Source organism: Triturus cristatus, chromosome 7 (genome assembly GCF_964204655.1).
Source record: "Triturus cristatus chromosome 7, aTriCri1.1, whole genome shotgun sequence".
Classification (NCBI taxonomy): domain Eukaryota; kingdom Metazoa; phylum Chordata; class Amphibia; order Caudata; family Salamandridae; genus Triturus; species Triturus cristatus.
The window spans coordinates 151,871,110-151,887,770 of NC_140590.1; the positions used below are offsets into that span (position 1 = coordinate 151,871,110).

The following is a 16,661-nucleotide window of genomic DNA, read 5'->3' on the forward strand; positions in this document are numbered from 1 at the left end:
GAGTGTGAAAATGAGGAGTGTGTAATCAAGTCAGAAAGTTCATCAATAAAGGGGTGTGGTAGATAGTATGTAAACGTATAGAGTGGGCACCTAGGATTTTAAGTTCAGCTTCAAGGTATTTGAAGGTGGAGTAGCCAGAGTTGTTAACAAGGGAGAGCTGAAGTTCGTTTCTGAAGATTATGGCCAGTCCACCTCCTATTATGTGAGGTCTGTCTATTCTAAGGATGGAGTATCCGGGGGGGGGGGTGGGTGAGTAGATCAAGCATGCTCGTTGAGTGTTCATTGAGCAAAGTTTCCATGAGGAACGCGATGTCAATGGATTCACTAAGGATACATTCGGAGATTTCAGTGGCGTGTTAGACAGCGGATCGGCAGTTAACAAGCATTCAGACGAGTGGATTGGGGTCATTTTGGGAGGGAGGGCAGGAGTGGATGGAGGTGAGTTGAGGAGGGGGATTGGGGTAGGCGGGTATGGAGGGAATACTGTTGGTCCCTAGATGACAGGGAAGTAGGAGTAGGGAGGAGGTGGGTTGTTGACTGAAGTACTAGAATGGTAGGAATTACATAGGTGGGAGAGGTCGGATGGGAAGAGGTGGCTCGAGGTGTGGCGAGGCCTAGACATATGGTTGTGGAGGGAGGAAGTTTTCCAATGATGACAATAGAAGTTGGTGGGGATTTTACGGTTGGAGTGGGGGGCATTTGCACGTGAGAGTCGGCTTCCTGAGCTGAGGGATTTAACATCTTCTCGAAGTCAGGAGAGTTCATTCGTCAATAAAGAGAGGTTGCGTTCGATGTTGTATAGGGTCAGGGTTATAGGGTAGAGGGGGATTTCTAAAGGGGAGGATGAGGGTGAGGGGGAGTGGATAGTGTTTGTTGTTAACCACTCTGCCCTATTTAATGTGCTCAAAGATCGCTTTGGCTTCAATGGTACTACCCACAAATCTTCCTCTTCTACCCCAAAAACAGCCCTCTCCCCATTCAAACTTGGATCTCTGACCTCAATGCCCTCAACTGCTCTCTGTCTCCTTGTCCAACTCAGTAAAATTTCTTGGTATCTCCATCAATAACAGTCTAAACCTCAATGTCCACATCAAAGTGTGGCTAAAGGAGCCCTCTTCACTCTCCGTCATCTCAAGAAAATCAAACCCTTTCTCCCAACTGAAGATATTAAATTAGTGGTTCAATCCCTGGTTCTTTCACAAATCGATTACGGGAATGCCAATCCCCAAGGTCCACCTAGCTCCACTCAAATCTGTACTCAACGTTGCAGCCAGGCTCATCACTGACTGCAAATGGTTGGACCACATTTCCCCAGCTCTCAAAACTCTAAAATGGCTCCCAGTCGAAGGCAGATCTGCCTACAAAAACGCATGCATCACACACAAAGTCCTCCATCAAAATGCACCACCTTACTTTGCCAATAAACTCTGCAAAGCGGGAAGCACACGACCCCTAAGAAGGACTAACGCTCTCCTCCTTGTCCCACCCCTGCTAAAAAAGAAATCCACTCAATCCCGCTCCTTCTACGGAAATGCCCCCTACATCTGGAATGCCCTCCCCAAAGACCTACGATGCAACCCTTCCTACACCAGCTTTAAAAAAGATCTCAAAATTCATCTCCTCAATAAATAATAGGGGTCTCTACCTGTGCCTTAAACTCGCTCTTCCATATCTTATAGGTATTTCAACTCTTTTCTCCAAGTATCTGTTTATATGATATGTATAACCTCAAACCTTTTGTTCTCTGTCTTAACTGCTGTTTATCCTATAATGATGCTGTAAATGTTGTAATTTTGTTTTACCCTATATATCTCAGTCTTGTAAAGCGCTCTGATGTTTTTGTTATTCTTTGATGCTGTAATTTGACTCTTACCGTAACTAGCTCTATCATGTAAAGTGCTCTGATACCTCTGGGTCCAGCCAGCGCTATATAACACTAGGGGTGGGCGACAATTTCCGTTCCGCTCCCGGAAATTGCGAGAATTCGACATTTCCGCGTTCCGACCGGAACGCGGAAATGCCGAATTGTCGCAATTTCCGGGAGGGAACGGAAATTGTTGCCTGGCCAAGCACTTACAGATATAAATAAAGCAGGGGCCCGAGTGGAAGCTCAAATTCAGTAACGCTTTAATCAGCACAAAACATTCGGGAGCTAGGTCGAGGCTGGGCAGGTGTGCTTTTCTCCCCATATCTACCGTCAAAAATTAGCTGTGGTCCTTACCTGTCCTTGATGAAGCTCTGTGCAGCCATGACTTTATCGAGCGCAATCCCCGTATAGTTCCTGACACCAGGAGGTTCTGTCTCCTCGTCTCCTTCTCTGATCGGTCTCTGGCCCACGGCATGTGAACATAACATAACATAACATAACATAACATAACATAACATAACATTGGAAGCCCCGCCCCACACACCAGCGGTGGGCAACGTCTTCCGCCCTTTCCCCCACTACGATGGACAGCTGACTCGAGGGACCCCAGGGACGTCGGCGCCGTGGCTGGCAACGTACACAAACTGTAGCAGGCGGCAGCGGCAGGCCGGAAGCACCAATTTCCGCGATCACGGAAATATCGCGTGATCGCGGAAATTGCGTGCATTCTCACGAGAATTGGCGGAAGTGCCTTCCGCCAATTCCGCCCACCCCTATATAACACCTCTAGAATGAAATAAAATAAAGGGAGGAAAGTAAGGCTGGTTGGATATAACTCTTGCTTCTTCTGCCGTCAGCTGCAAGATGTGACCAGCAGGATGCTCATAGGCACATGCATCAAACCTTTTTGCGATCGCAAACGGTGCGAATCGCAAAAATAGGCCGTTTGCGATCGCAAAAGTCAGTGTTGAAATGCATCAACTGTATATTTGCGAAAAACCATTTTTTCGCAAATATAAGGAATCGCAAAACATTCTGCGAATCAAATAGCGAATCGGTATTAGCGTGTCCCAATTAGCGAATCGCAAACAACGATTCGCTAAATGTATGCATGACAAATCGCAAATAGCGATTTCCATGAAAATCGCAAATTAGCGATCGCTAAATAAGAAGGATCACAACCAGGTGGTAATCATGAGTGCAAATCACAGACAGGTGAAAACCAACTGAAACCCATTTAAACACACCCAGAATGAGACAGCACTGTTCACAATGGCAGGGATTTACCTGATGGCGAGGAGGATGAGGCTGCAGGCTGCCGCACAGAGACGGAGGCGAATGAATGAGCGCATCTTCAGAGTCCGCATAACTTTGCTAGGCCAGCAAGAGGATGAGATATACGACAAGTATAGGCTCAATGCAGCAATGATCCATGACCTAATCAATGAATTGGACCCCATAATGCAACGACAGACACGTAGGACCAATGCCATCCCAACGCATGTGCAGGTCCTATGTTGCCTACACCTCCTGGCGTCAGGCAGTTTTCAGGGGGTCATTGCTGTTGCGGGAGGTGTGTCACAAAGCGCACTTTCAAGAATATTGAAAGGATTCCTTGATGCCATGATGGCCGTGATCGGGTCTCATATCAAGTTCCCTACCACCGCGCTTGACCTTGCAAAAACCAAACAGGAGTTCTACCAGATAGCTCGTTTCCCACATGTTTTGGGTTGTATTGATTGCACCCACGTTGCAATATGTCCCCCTGCAACACAGGAATATATATATAGAAATAGGAAATGTTACCATTCCCTCAATATTCAGGTTGTGTGCAATGCCAAAAACATTATCACTGACATTGTTGCGCAATTTCCAGGGAGTGCACATGACTCTTATATCTTCAGGCAAAGTGGCATACACACCCGTCTTGTCAGGGGAGAATTTGGAGAGGGACATCTGCTTGGTAAATATGTGTTATAGTTTATCACTGTCATTGTACGTATGTCAATGTGAAGCTGCCACTGACTCTTTGCTCCATTACATGTAGGTGACAGCGCATACGCCTTGCGTAATTACCTAATGACGCCTTACCTCAATCCCACAACTGCCAATCAACAGAGGTACAATGCAGCACATATTTCGACAAGGAACATCATAGAGCGCACATTTGGGCTGTTGAAGAGCCGATTCAGATGTCTACATAAGACCGGTGGAGCACTGAAGTACAACCCTGAACAATGCTGCAAGATAGTAGCGGCATGTGCCATGCTGCACAACATAGCGACAAGGGGAGGAATGGACATCGAGGTGTCTGACAGCGATTCGGAGGATGGGAACCAGCAAGTGCCACAACACCATGCAGCACAAGGGGCAAGCGCAGCAGAAGGGCGTAGGAGAAGATTTGACATCACACAAAATTATTTCTGAGGTGAGTAATGATGACACAGAAACTGACTATTGCTATCAAAGTATTCTTTAATTAAATAAAATTGCCATGAGTGTTCAAGCACACTTGTAATCTGACCAGTGCAATGAACATAAGTGGTTTGCAAATGTCAATTCACTTGTCACTCTGTGAAAAGTCAAATCCAAATAAATGGTTACGTCACCATAGTGGAATGCACTTGTACATGCCAGTCTAGCGCTTTTTCCCACGAACACCCAGACGCCTGTCAGACCCAGCATTGTCATCCGTTATGTTGGAAGCGGCGGGGGTACTGCTGCGTGTGTTGCGTCTTCCTGCAGTGCGGACTGGAACTGCCACACTACTTAGGCTTGAGCCACCCTCACTACCCTCTTCGGGCGTGGAATTGTTGACCGCAATTGTGGAAGCATTTAGCAAATCAACTGCATTGGTGACCTGGTCCAGTGCTTTAGCCACATCGCCGCTCCAATGGCACATTTCAGTTTGCATGGTCACAGACCTACGTGCAAGCAGTGCAGTTGTCGTGGCCAATCTATTGTTTGATTTAGCAAACATTTTCAATTGCAGCATTAGTTGACGATGCTGTCTCTTCTGGGATACATTTCCCTCATGCATCACCTTGCTCAGTTGCTGCACACTTTCTGACAGTACTGCTATGTTGCTAGCCATCTTGCCAACTTGCAATTGTACTAATCGTGTGTTTTTGGTCTGCAGGCGCTGCATACGGAGCATCTGTCCCTCAAGACCACCCCAGACATCACTTGGTTGCTCCTCCTGCTGTGTTCTGAGTGCTCTTCCTCTCCTACGCCGGGCTCTGTGATTATTTCTGGGGACCTGTGGTTGTGGTTGTGTGATGGAAGTTGTCTGGCCATGGCTGCCACCTGGTGTTGCATCAGCCTCATCATCTTCACACTCCATGGTGACTAGGGATGGAACAGTAGCCCTGCGTGACTTTGTTGGATGTGAGGGATTAATTTGCACCACAGGTGTGTCCATCTGTTCACCTGCGCTGGTGTCCTGCATGTCTGGGGAATCGCTATCCACATCTTCTACACGTTGCGCATCTGTGAGGTGAAACAGTGCAACACTGTATTATTTCATGTCTGTGATATTAATTGCACAGTAATAAATTTCTGCCTTTGTAAATGATTTTATACTCTATTAAGCTTTTTTGGGTTGTTACTCTGAGATTTGACATTTTAACTGCTTGACCTGACTACATCTCCCATAATGCCCCTCACCTACTGAATGCATTGTGTACTGGATGTTCAGGGTCTGCACTTGGGCTGTACTGTGGTCGAGTTCTACCTTTACATTTTGTAACACTAAGAAAACATACGTTCATCTTACCTTCAGATGTGTTTGCTGCTCCGGACGTGTCCAGCTGGGTCACACCAACAACAGCTTCTGGCTGGATGGTGGATTCAATCAAGTCCTCCATGGGAGTGTTCCCAGTGTCTGTTGGTGTTCCCCCTCCTGTCTTCTTTGCCTCCTTCAGGCGGTCAGCTATGCGCACCTTAGCCCGACTGCGCAAGTCGTACCATCGTTTTTTGAGTTCTTCAATGGTGCGGTGTGTCACCCCAATGGCATTGACCCTGTTTTGGATCCGGAGCCAGATTTTCCTTTTCTCCTGCTCTGCCACTTTCAATGATGCCTTTCCAAACAGCTTGTCATGGCTGTGGACTACTCCCTCAATGAGGGTGTCAATTTCTTTTTCTGCAAATTTAATTTTGCGTTTCCTGCCTGTTTGGCTCTCCTCTGCTGTTTGTGGGGCTTCCATTTGATATCACAAGTTGTTCTTCTGTCTCTGTCACACTCCTGTTCTGCTCCCAGAGCCAGCTCCCTCCTCTCCCTGACACTGTGCACTGGAAATGAGGCTGGTGCTGCTCACTTCCTGGTTGTGATGTCATCATGATGCATCAAAATGCGACTTCGGTATTTGCGATATCGCTAATTGCGAAATCGCTAATAGCGAGTTCGCAAATGCCGAAATCGCAATTTATTTAGCGATTTTTAGCGATTCGCAATTTTCTCGCAATGTTTTTGTTGCATCGTGTTTTGCGAGTCTTTATTTGCGATTCCTTAAAATTCGCAAATAACGACTCGCAAACTCTCTTTTTGATGCATGTGCCTGTCAGTGTACGAAGGCATCTGTAGCACTGAGTTTTTCTTGCCCTCAGTGCAGGTGGGATGATGGTTAAATAGCATTTTCAGGGCTCCCTGGCGTTTCAGCCATATGGTTGCTTGCATGAGCAGGTTAACTGGGGAATATTAAAAGGGCATAGGAAGGGTGACTAGTGATGACAAAGCAAGCCTGGTCAGTTTTTATGTTGAGTAATATGTCACGTATCATTAAAGACAATGGGGCCGATGCCCGCCACCGTAACGGAGCGCGGGACCGCCCGCCAATGCTCCCGCAGTCCCGCCATGCACATTAGGATGCGCCCGCCACACTGGAGGGCGCATTCCGTGCCTTTTCCGTTGCGGGTGGATCTGCTGGCTGCAGACCTGCTCGCAAGTGAAAAGGACTGTACTCGGCACTGCCATGCACTACATGGCAGGCACCACGTGGTGCCTGCCATGTAGTGCATGGCAATGAGGGGGGTACCATAGGTACCTCCATGTGCACCCCCCCCTTCACCCTGGGGGCCTGCAACGGGCCCCCAAAAGCAAAGACCGTATGCCTTTCGGAAACGCCATTGACCGCCAGCATTGTAATATGAATGGCGGTGTCTCTCAGACACCGCCACCATATGCAGGCACGACCGGCGGAAAAGCGGCGGACAGTCTTTCTGTCCGCCGTGGACCCCCCAGCCATCATAATATGGTGGGGGGTCTTTGCTGTGTGGACGGCGGGCAGATCGCCCCTGCCGGGCCGGCGGGGTCGATATGCCCGCCATCGTAATCGGCCCCTTAGTTACCAGAAAATAATCCAGGGACAAGGCAGGACTCTTTACCCTGGAGGAGCATAATTAATGCAGAGAATAAACAAATGAAACCAGGTCTAATTTCTAGATTAATCAGCCAGGTTCATAGCTGGGTGGCAGGTAGTGTGGAATGACCCCCATTGGGGGCAGATGGGGTTAAAGTTACATGCATGTGAATATTTTCACACAGTCCAGCAAAAGCCTCCACTGCTGACAACATCATTGATTTACTACAAATTACCACTGATAATGAGCTAATTAGTTATTCCAGCAAGCAGGCGAGTCACAAGAGGGAACTGTGTGCACATGATATGATTTTCATGCAGAATGGCCTGTTTCTTCATTGCCACATAGACATAGTAGTTCAGATGAGACCACTTTATCAACCAATCACATGGTCTTTCGGGTCACAATGCTAGAGGACTGGTAAAATGGGGTTTACAAAGCAATAGGCCTTAAAGGGGGTAGTGGAGCTAAGTCAACCCATTTATTCACCATGCAAAAGTCTAACAGTTAGTGCTCGAACTGGGCAATAGTTACTGCACCATGTATACTCAAGAAACCAAAGAAGTTGGCTTTATGTAAACAAAGCTTAATGTAGTATGTGTTCATTGGCATGTGACACATACTCTGTCCCAGGTGAGCAGTGCCACCAACAACAGACACATGGGTTCACATTCTTCTCCTGTGGATGGAAGGTGCTACTAATAAATGTTATCACTGTACAATATTGCCCACACGCCCTTTGGCACTAAGGACATATCCTTAGCAATATGTCTCTCTGATTCGGTTTGAGTTATTCAGTTATTAGCTTTGAATATATTTGGAAATTAAACCATTTTGTCTTATCAGCATATTTGTTTCTTAAATTAACATTTTTCATTCTAATACCTCTTCCATTCTGGCCTGCACTAAGTGATAACTCTGATTTGACTCCAGCCATGTGACTAACAGATAGAGTAAAGCCTTTAGCATGTTTAATCTCGTTGTGGATACATATGGCCACGTTACTGGCCATGCATTGTTGGTGTGTTAGCATGAGGGCTTTTCATTGGTTCGGCTGGCATCTACTTTGAGGGTCCCCTATATGAACAGTGCTGCCTCCTTTAATGTACATAAGCCCTCTGTAGGATGAGTAGCACTGGGATTCAATTTGGAGAGCCACTTCATGGGCGTTCACTAGCTGCCAGTATATTAATGTGCACTTCACAAAAGGTTGCTCATCACTGCCTGCCCTTGGATAACCTGTAAGCTAATCCATCATGTTGGCATATTTAATTTATAAATAAACCTGCAGCAAACTGCTTTCCATCAAACAAGGTAAGTATGTGGAAAAAGGCATGTGTTCCATACAGTTATTTAAGGTCGGTTTCCGGGGGTCTCCTTCTTGACTTGGGGTCATAGGCGGCCAAGGTCCAAAGTGCCACCAGCAGATACTCATTACCTACCCTAGGGCATCTGGGTGTAGAGTTGCTGGTCGGGTTGGTAGCTTTGCGCACTATGCTGGTGGAAAGATGGGGGCCACCTAGAAACAGGCTGCAGAGGGGGACTTGGGGACAAGTCCAGGAGTTCCCAAAAGGGAGCTCGGGTCACAGGGGTCCTGGGAACACGCCCCAATGTTCCTGATATGTTAATGATAGTTCTAAATGTTTTTATGGTCTGTATTGGCCTGGTGGGTAGGCCACTGTGTATGTATAAAATGTATTTGTGTTGACATCGCCTGCAGGAAAAGTGACCCAGGAGTAAAAAACTTCAGTTTTGTACGCATTGTGTGTTTCTCAATCATGAAGGTAACATTTCCACTGACGTTATCTAGCCCATTTTTCAGTAAATGTTGTGTAACAGCATGTCTGCAGTTGACAGGAATAAAAAAAATAAAGATTTGGAAGCGCTCCTAATCACCCAATGACTGGATTCGCCATTTTGATAATCTAATTCAGAGAAGGAAAGTACACATTTCAGGGATCCTTTTAAGGATCTAGCTTTTACAACCTACAGACAAATATAGGTGCCTCCTATAATGCTGAGGAGGATATAAGCCCTAACACCATGGATTTCTCCGTAATAAGGTGAATAGGGAACCTTGGGCACACAAGAGAAAAATACTTGGGAGAACTATTAAATAAGTACCTGACCTTTGTACGTTGGTGGTGCCATGATATACGGTTCCTTCTATGATAACAGGACTGCGTATTAGGATGATGGAACTTCAGAATATGGGGGACTGAGTCCTTCCACACATCAGAAACCACCGGCTCAATTCCTGGCTAGCTCACAGTGCGTCATCTACAACCCCAACCCTGCCGGGATGAAAGGTGCTTGTGGCAACCTGAACATAACACTCTAACTCCCCAGGGAATTGTGTAGATATCACCCTTTCGTTTATTACTCGTGAATGCCTGGTGAAACACAAGAGAAGTATGAAATACGTTTTCCACACATTTATTAAAATAATCATAATCTTTCAGTAGAGAGAATGAGCTGCGACAATGAGGCAGATGAAATAATGCAAAGGTACCAGCATGATGAACATGGTAAAGATAATGAACAGTCCAACCATGATATCTGAGTTCTGAATGTTCTAGAGATTCTAGAGGTTCCCACCTTACCCTGAGACAATACTGAGAGCATAGTGGGTGTACCCTCCTGCCTTCGTGATCTACAGGAATAACTTTAGCCCCATACCTGAAACAGAGTCAGGAGTCAGCCTGTAATGTAGATGTCAATTCTCTTGGGAAGCTGGTAAATTAGCGCCAGAGGAGCTGTATGATGAATATCACGTTCTTCCCAGGATGGCTGTGGCTGGAATGCCCCTCCTGTCCCTTCCGGGCCAGTGCATCATTTATGTAAGAAAAACTACACTGTATCAGAAGCACAGATCTGATGTAATGCTATGTCTAGATGTTAGAAGCGGTCTCCTGAACGGGCGAAGTAGGCACTATGACATTGTGTACTGTTTCTAGCCTTGAACAGAATGTACGGATGACATGTCGAGGAAAGGCTATCTAAAACAAGCAGCTCGTACAATATATTCCTGGAATAATATCATGCAACTGAAGCTAAATAAAATATGTAACATGTCATTGCTAAAAGCGATGTGGCTAATAGGTGTAAAATATAAAATGTACAATGAAGATGAGAAACGGGAGAACCAACTGGGGTCAAAGAGGTTCTCATGACAATACATGAAACCCAGTGAGCTATCTCATCAGGAGTCTTGAGGCTTCAATCCCATCACACACTGCTTATGATGTACATTTCCATCACCCACCTACCACAGTCACAGTGGAAGAAAAGACATTGGAGAGGTCATAGCTTGGCAGAAGCAGAGAAAAAGCGATGACAGTGCGGTATAAAGATCTGTAAGTTCATTACACATTGTCTACAATCCATTTTGGTGCTGATGTCAAGGCCAGTCTTGTCAGTGCTGGCATGATCACATTATGAGGAATATCATGAAGTCCAGGCACACTTTCCCTAATTTACATGTTGTAACCACATTTTCACAGAGTTTAAATGAGGGTGTTAGGAAGTGATGAATCAATACTTTGGTGATACCGAGTGACATCACAGCAATTGTTTCCACCACCCAAACATGGTGGAAACCAAACTCAAATAAAAGTGGAAAAACAGGCATTCAAAATAATACCACACTGTATTCAGCAGTTGCTTGTACTTAAGATGCTTCACGTCATTACCCGAATGACAGACTATTGAGTAGGCCAAATTTTTGTGGTGAGCTGCAAGTCACAGAATATTACTCCATCACTGTCTTTGTTTATTTAACTGCAGGGACTGCCATGTTGGAACAGAGATTTTCAGAGCTGGCAATCACTGATAAAGAATCTGCACAGAAAGAGCACTTAGGGGCCTATTAGGATGGTGGGCGGACTTGAGTCCGCCTGCCATCCTAACGGGAACGGGACCGCCCGCCTGTCCTGCACCCCTGATCATGATGTGACCGCCACAGCGGCGGTCGCATCTGGCATTTTAACATTGCAGCGTGCTGCTGGCTGCAGAACCCACCGCAATTGTGAAATGCCATGTTGTACATTTCCATGCACAAGGTGATAGGCACCGCACGGTGCCTGCCACCTTGTGCATGGACATGTAAGGAGGCACCATAGGTAACCCCCAAGTGCACCCTTCACCCCCACATCCCTCTGGGGCCCGCAACGGGCCCTTAAAGCAAGTCCCCGCCAGCCTTTCCATGGCAGCATCACCGCCATGTAAAGGCCTTGAAAGATCAACATCATATTATGGATGGTGATTCCTGCTAGGCACGCCAACATATATGAGCCCCAGCTCCGCCCAGCCGGCAATCGTAAAGATTGCCGACTGGCAGAAAAGCAGCGGACGGACTTTCCGTCCGCCATGATACCCACCGCCATCGTAATATGGCAGTGGGTAATGCACGTTACGATGGCGTGACAGTCGCCCACGGTGGTGGCGATCCTTACGCCATTATAATCACCCCCTTAGTTTGAAAAACAACCTATCAGATTACAGGGCCGTGCTTAAAAAAAATATCCCCCAATTTGGCTGCAACTTCTTCATCACTCTCATCCCCCTCTGGGGATGCTTTCCCTTGTAATATTCAGTGTTTACTATTGTTAGAGCTGACTGATGTTTCATTACCCTCATCTATTCCTGCTATTCATACTCCTATTGCTATAGTTATTCCTTTTACTCCTCCTAATGTTGAATGTACCTCCTTGATTATGGAGTTGAAGGGTGAGGTGGGAAAGCTTAAAGCCATTATTTGCCAGCTGTTCATTACAATAAAGCAACCCCAGTTGACCAGAGACACCAATGCGCCTATTACTCAGGTTAATGTTCAGCCATTGGCTAATAAGTTTCCTGCCCAGCTCAAACCCCGCCTGGATACTTCTCGCTTACGTGCTGTGACGAGTGCAGGCCATAGCTCTCTGGGGAACGTGACTCTTTTCCAGTCTAGACTCGGTTACCAAATCTAAATTTAAATAACCTAGCTAACAGCAATTGTGACATACAACTGCTGAGTATCCCTGGGAATGTTCATACTATTTGCGCTGCGGTGCTTGGGGGGTTGGAGTCAAAAGACTGCTGTCAATCTTAAGTATAGGTACAACCCACTAAAAAGCAGAATTGCAATGACTAAGGTCTCGAAACGTCCACCTCACTGTAGATTTAAATATGAGGATTCCCTGATAAACAAGGAAATACAATTTCATATTAAGGGCTGCCTGTCAGTAATTTGCAAAGATATTGTCAGCACACGGAAGAGTTCCACATCCAATCCAATGTATGACATGATTCAGCTGTCCATAAAAGATGGGGGATAGGCAGCGATTATTTTGAGCCTGTTTCCGGTACTCAACACCGGCACTTATGTGTCAGCACCAGTGCTTATGTCACTCTGTCTGATGGTGGTGCTGTTTGTCTAATGTAGAGACAAGCACAACAGTTGGTTATTGCTTCGTTGTACCTTAAAATGGCTATTATCTGCCTTCCAAGCCATTGCAACAGCTTTGGGGTCTGGGAATAGTCTGAATTGTCACACTTGTAGGGTTTCATGATTAGTAGTTCTGTTGGTTCTGTCATAGGCAGCACTGATAGGAGCAATGGGCTTGTGCAAGCAGCAGTGGCCTCCTGACAAGGGCCCCATCACTTATTTTTCCACAAATTAAGCACTGAGGATAGGGGACAACCTGCTGGCTATTGATATTAGGAGCAGTCCACCAGACTGTTAGAGTATCAAATGTAAATACTGCAGGTCCGGAACCAACTTACATCCTGGTGTTCAACATAGGGGGGAGTCTGCCATCAATGCTGACAGATATAGATTGACTCAAGAAACCCACTATCCCCTCATCACACACTATGGGGCCGATTCCGATCCTGGAAAAACCGGGTACGAACCGTCGGACGGAGCATTTTCTCCATCCGACTCGTACCTGGGAAAAATACCTTACAAACATGCAAGTACGATTCGTACAGAAACATAATTTCTGTACGATTCGTACAAAACACCGACCGGCATAAAAATACCCACAATTCGGATCCGGGACACCGAGTCAGGCAGCGTTTTACGGATCAGCAAGTACGATTCGTACCCACAGCACTTCGCACGGCAATATTTTTACGGGACCAAAAAAGTGCCGGAAAAGCTAAGTACGCCGCGATGCACGACAAAAAGGGGGCCCGGTACGCACCGTACCCCCATCCCTACACGTCCGCACCGTACCCCCAGCCCCCCATGTACGCACCATACCCCAGCACCCATACGTATATGTGCCGTGCCCCACCTCCGTACCACAGCCCCGTACCTCTACGCACCGCAGGTATATTGCGTACCCCCATAGGTACGGTGCGTACCCCCACCCCCGTATGTACGGTGCGTACCCCCGCAAGTACGGTGCGTACATACAGGGGTGGGGGTACGCACCGTACATATGGGGGTGGGGGTACGCACCGTACATACAGGGGTGGGGTGGGGTACGGCGCGTACATGGGGGGGCTGGGGGTACGGCAAGTACTTGGGGGAGGTCTGGGGGGTGTTTGGCGCGTATGCGGGCACATGTTTGGACGTCTCCATATTTGCTATGGGAGTTCGCTCCGTACGGTGTTTTTACCATACGGTTGTGCATTCGGACGGACGGGACAGATCGTACTTGCGCGCTCTGACTTCAGTTTACCGATTCGTACGTAAAACTGTCCGAGGACGTGTCGGACACTTTTTCCAACCCGAGGACGTGTCGGGGAATTTTCCCAATGCGATTCGTATGGATTTTTTTACATACGAATCATACTTGCCAGTTTGTACGGATGGGACTTGTACGATTTGTACGTAAAAAAATCCGGATACGATTCGTACGGGGACTATTTTTAACGGATCGGAATCGGCACCTATGTGTCCACTGTCTGTGGCTCTCGCTAGCCAGCTTATGATTGGGCCTGGTAGTGTTTTATCATCCTTATCTTGTTGCAATTCTTTTAACACCAATTCTAATCTGCACATTTCACCGGACAAAGCTAGTATTACCATTATATCTACAGTCACAAACATTATTTTATCAGATGGGAAATCTATCACTCAAGAGTAAAACCCTGCACTAGATGAAGTATTCTCCCCACAAGGGCATACCCCGAACAATGTGTCGCAGCACATCGCGGCGGCCGCCGAGGAACACTGCAGAAACCGTTGACGCTGCCTCGATAATCGCCTCAGGGAAAAACCACACTTCCCATGAGGGACCGAGCAGAAGACGCGTGTGACGTCATCACGCACCCGGAAGCCAATATGAGGGCTTCCAGGGCACCGGATGGTGCCGTTGATTCCTATGGACTCCCGGACCTGAAGATTGCCAGGAGGGCTGGTAGGGGTGCCTGGAGCACCAAACATTTCTTGCAACTTTCTAATATTTCTGATAGCCTCTGCAGCTTCTTTTGTGCTATCTACACGTTTGTCACAGACCACGCCCCGTTGGACGAGCTGGCATTGGCTCTTGCGGGGCGCTTTGTGTGACATCTTGTGTTTGTGTTTGTTCCTGACAGATGCTTTAACATTGCGGTATTTATTGGCTGCAATAACTCATCCTCCAAGACCCGGTCGCATGCATTTCCAGCGGCTGCTGGGATAAGCTCTTGTTAAGCCTCATTGACCTTTTTCATGACATTATTCCCTGTGTTTGCCGAGGGGATACATCAGCCTCATTGTGGGGTTGAGAACCATTTGCCTTTCCAGTTTGATTATTTACTTTGTTCTTTGACGAAAGGCCAAGAGTGCTGGTAGTTTCCTTTTTTTTATGTGCACAAAACATTATCGCTTAACAAAGTACCTACACAAGGTCCAGGCTGTTGTTGGTAAACCTTAATTCAGCTAGAGCATATAAGGTGTTCACGTTCTACAAAAGGAGAAATGCCATTGCCTTGGCTTGTTTTCTTCTGTTTCCACATCAGGGGAAAAGTGTAGCAAGTCCAGGTGGTCGCTCCGCTCCTCCTCCCCTGTTTAACGCCACCTATGAGCGTATAGGTATGTGGTATTTGTCGTTACACTACAGTACTGGCAGGGAGAGTTGTCGCAAACTGTTTTCTGATGCATGTGTTCCTTTCATTGGTTGCTAGTTGCGGCACTCCACTCTTGTATTCCGGTTCACGAATATCCGCACTGTTCTTTTCCTTTACAGGTATAGTGCGAGGAGCAGTATATGTGTATATATATATTTAGATACATAGTAGTCTCTGTGTGTTTTGGAATAAGATGTGTATATTCATAGTGCCTTACTCTCGTTACAGGTCTCCCTCCCTGCTGTCCCCATCCTTCCCTTCCCTCACTTGATCACTCCAGTGAGTCTGTTAGTTCACTCAGACCTTGGGGCTAGCAAGAGGTGGAACCCATTGAGCATCGTACGACTCTGAGGATTCACGGCCCGGACACAATGTTTGTCAAGCTTTGAGGTTTTCCTCGACTGTCACTACTAGTGCTATTTCTGTCACCAACTTTTCTATCACAAATAATCAAGATTTGGAGCACAGCTAGCCTTTACATTGATGCTAACTGCTTTCCCAGAATTGGGGCTCCTTTATGTGCACCTGTGGCAGATTATCACATTAAATCAGGCTTGTCCATAATCGCTTGGAATATATTCTAACTTTTCTGAACCTGGGTGGTTTGCCTTCATTGACGTTAATTCGGTCTGCTTCTTCCAAGATACATGGCCTGTGGATAGGGTATTTATTAATGGTTACTCCACATATAGGTGCTGATTCCGATCCGGTAAAAAGGCCCTACGAATCGTCGTACGGAGCGTTTTCTCCGTACGACGCGTACTCGGTAAACTTGCATTACAACCCAGGAAGTACGATTCATACAGAAAGGCGATTTCCGTACGAATCGTAGAAAAGACCGTACGGGGCTGGGGTGGGGGTACGGTACGTACATATGGGGCTGGGGGTACGGCGCGTACATACGGGGCTGGGGTGGGGTACGGCGCGTACTTAGGGGGCTGGGGTTACGGCGGGTACATACGGGGCTGGGGTGGGGGTACAGCCCGTACAACAGGGCTGGGGGTACGGCGCATACATACGGGGCTGGGGGTATGGCGCGTACATATGGGGCTGGGGTGGGGGGGTCGTACAACTCGTACCCCGGGCACAAGTGTAACCGGGGTAGGGGTCGTACACAGTTCGCTCCGTAGGGGAATTTTTCCATACGCTTGTGCATTCAGAACGCCGGTACGGATCGGACTTGTGCGCTCGGACTTCAATTTTACGACTCGTATGTAAAACTGTCCGGGGACGTCTCGTAGACTTTTCCCGAAGCGATCCGTATGTATTTTTCCCGTACGAATCGTACTTCACCGTTTGTACGGTACTTGTACGATTTGTACGTAAAAAAATACGGATACGAGTCGTACGGGAAAAAAAAATACAGGATCGGAATCGGCACCATAGTGTTGAA

General features: G+C 47.0%; 1 long non-coding RNA gene across 1 annotated transcript in view; it reads left to right on the forward strand.

Moving 5' to 3' along the window:
* The window catches only part of LOC146809077 (uncharacterized), a 171,722-nt gene extending 166,299 nt beyond the window's left edge, over nt 1–5,423 (forward strand). Inside the window, exons 3-4 of the long non-coding RNA XR_014966320.1 lie at nt 3,915–4,295; nt 5,007–5,423. This is a non-coding gene — a long non-coding RNA (uncharacterized LOC146809077). The remainder of the gene's footprint in view (nt 1–3,914; nt 4,296–5,006) is intronic.
* Nucleotides 5,424–16,661: the final 11,238 nt, after the last annotated feature.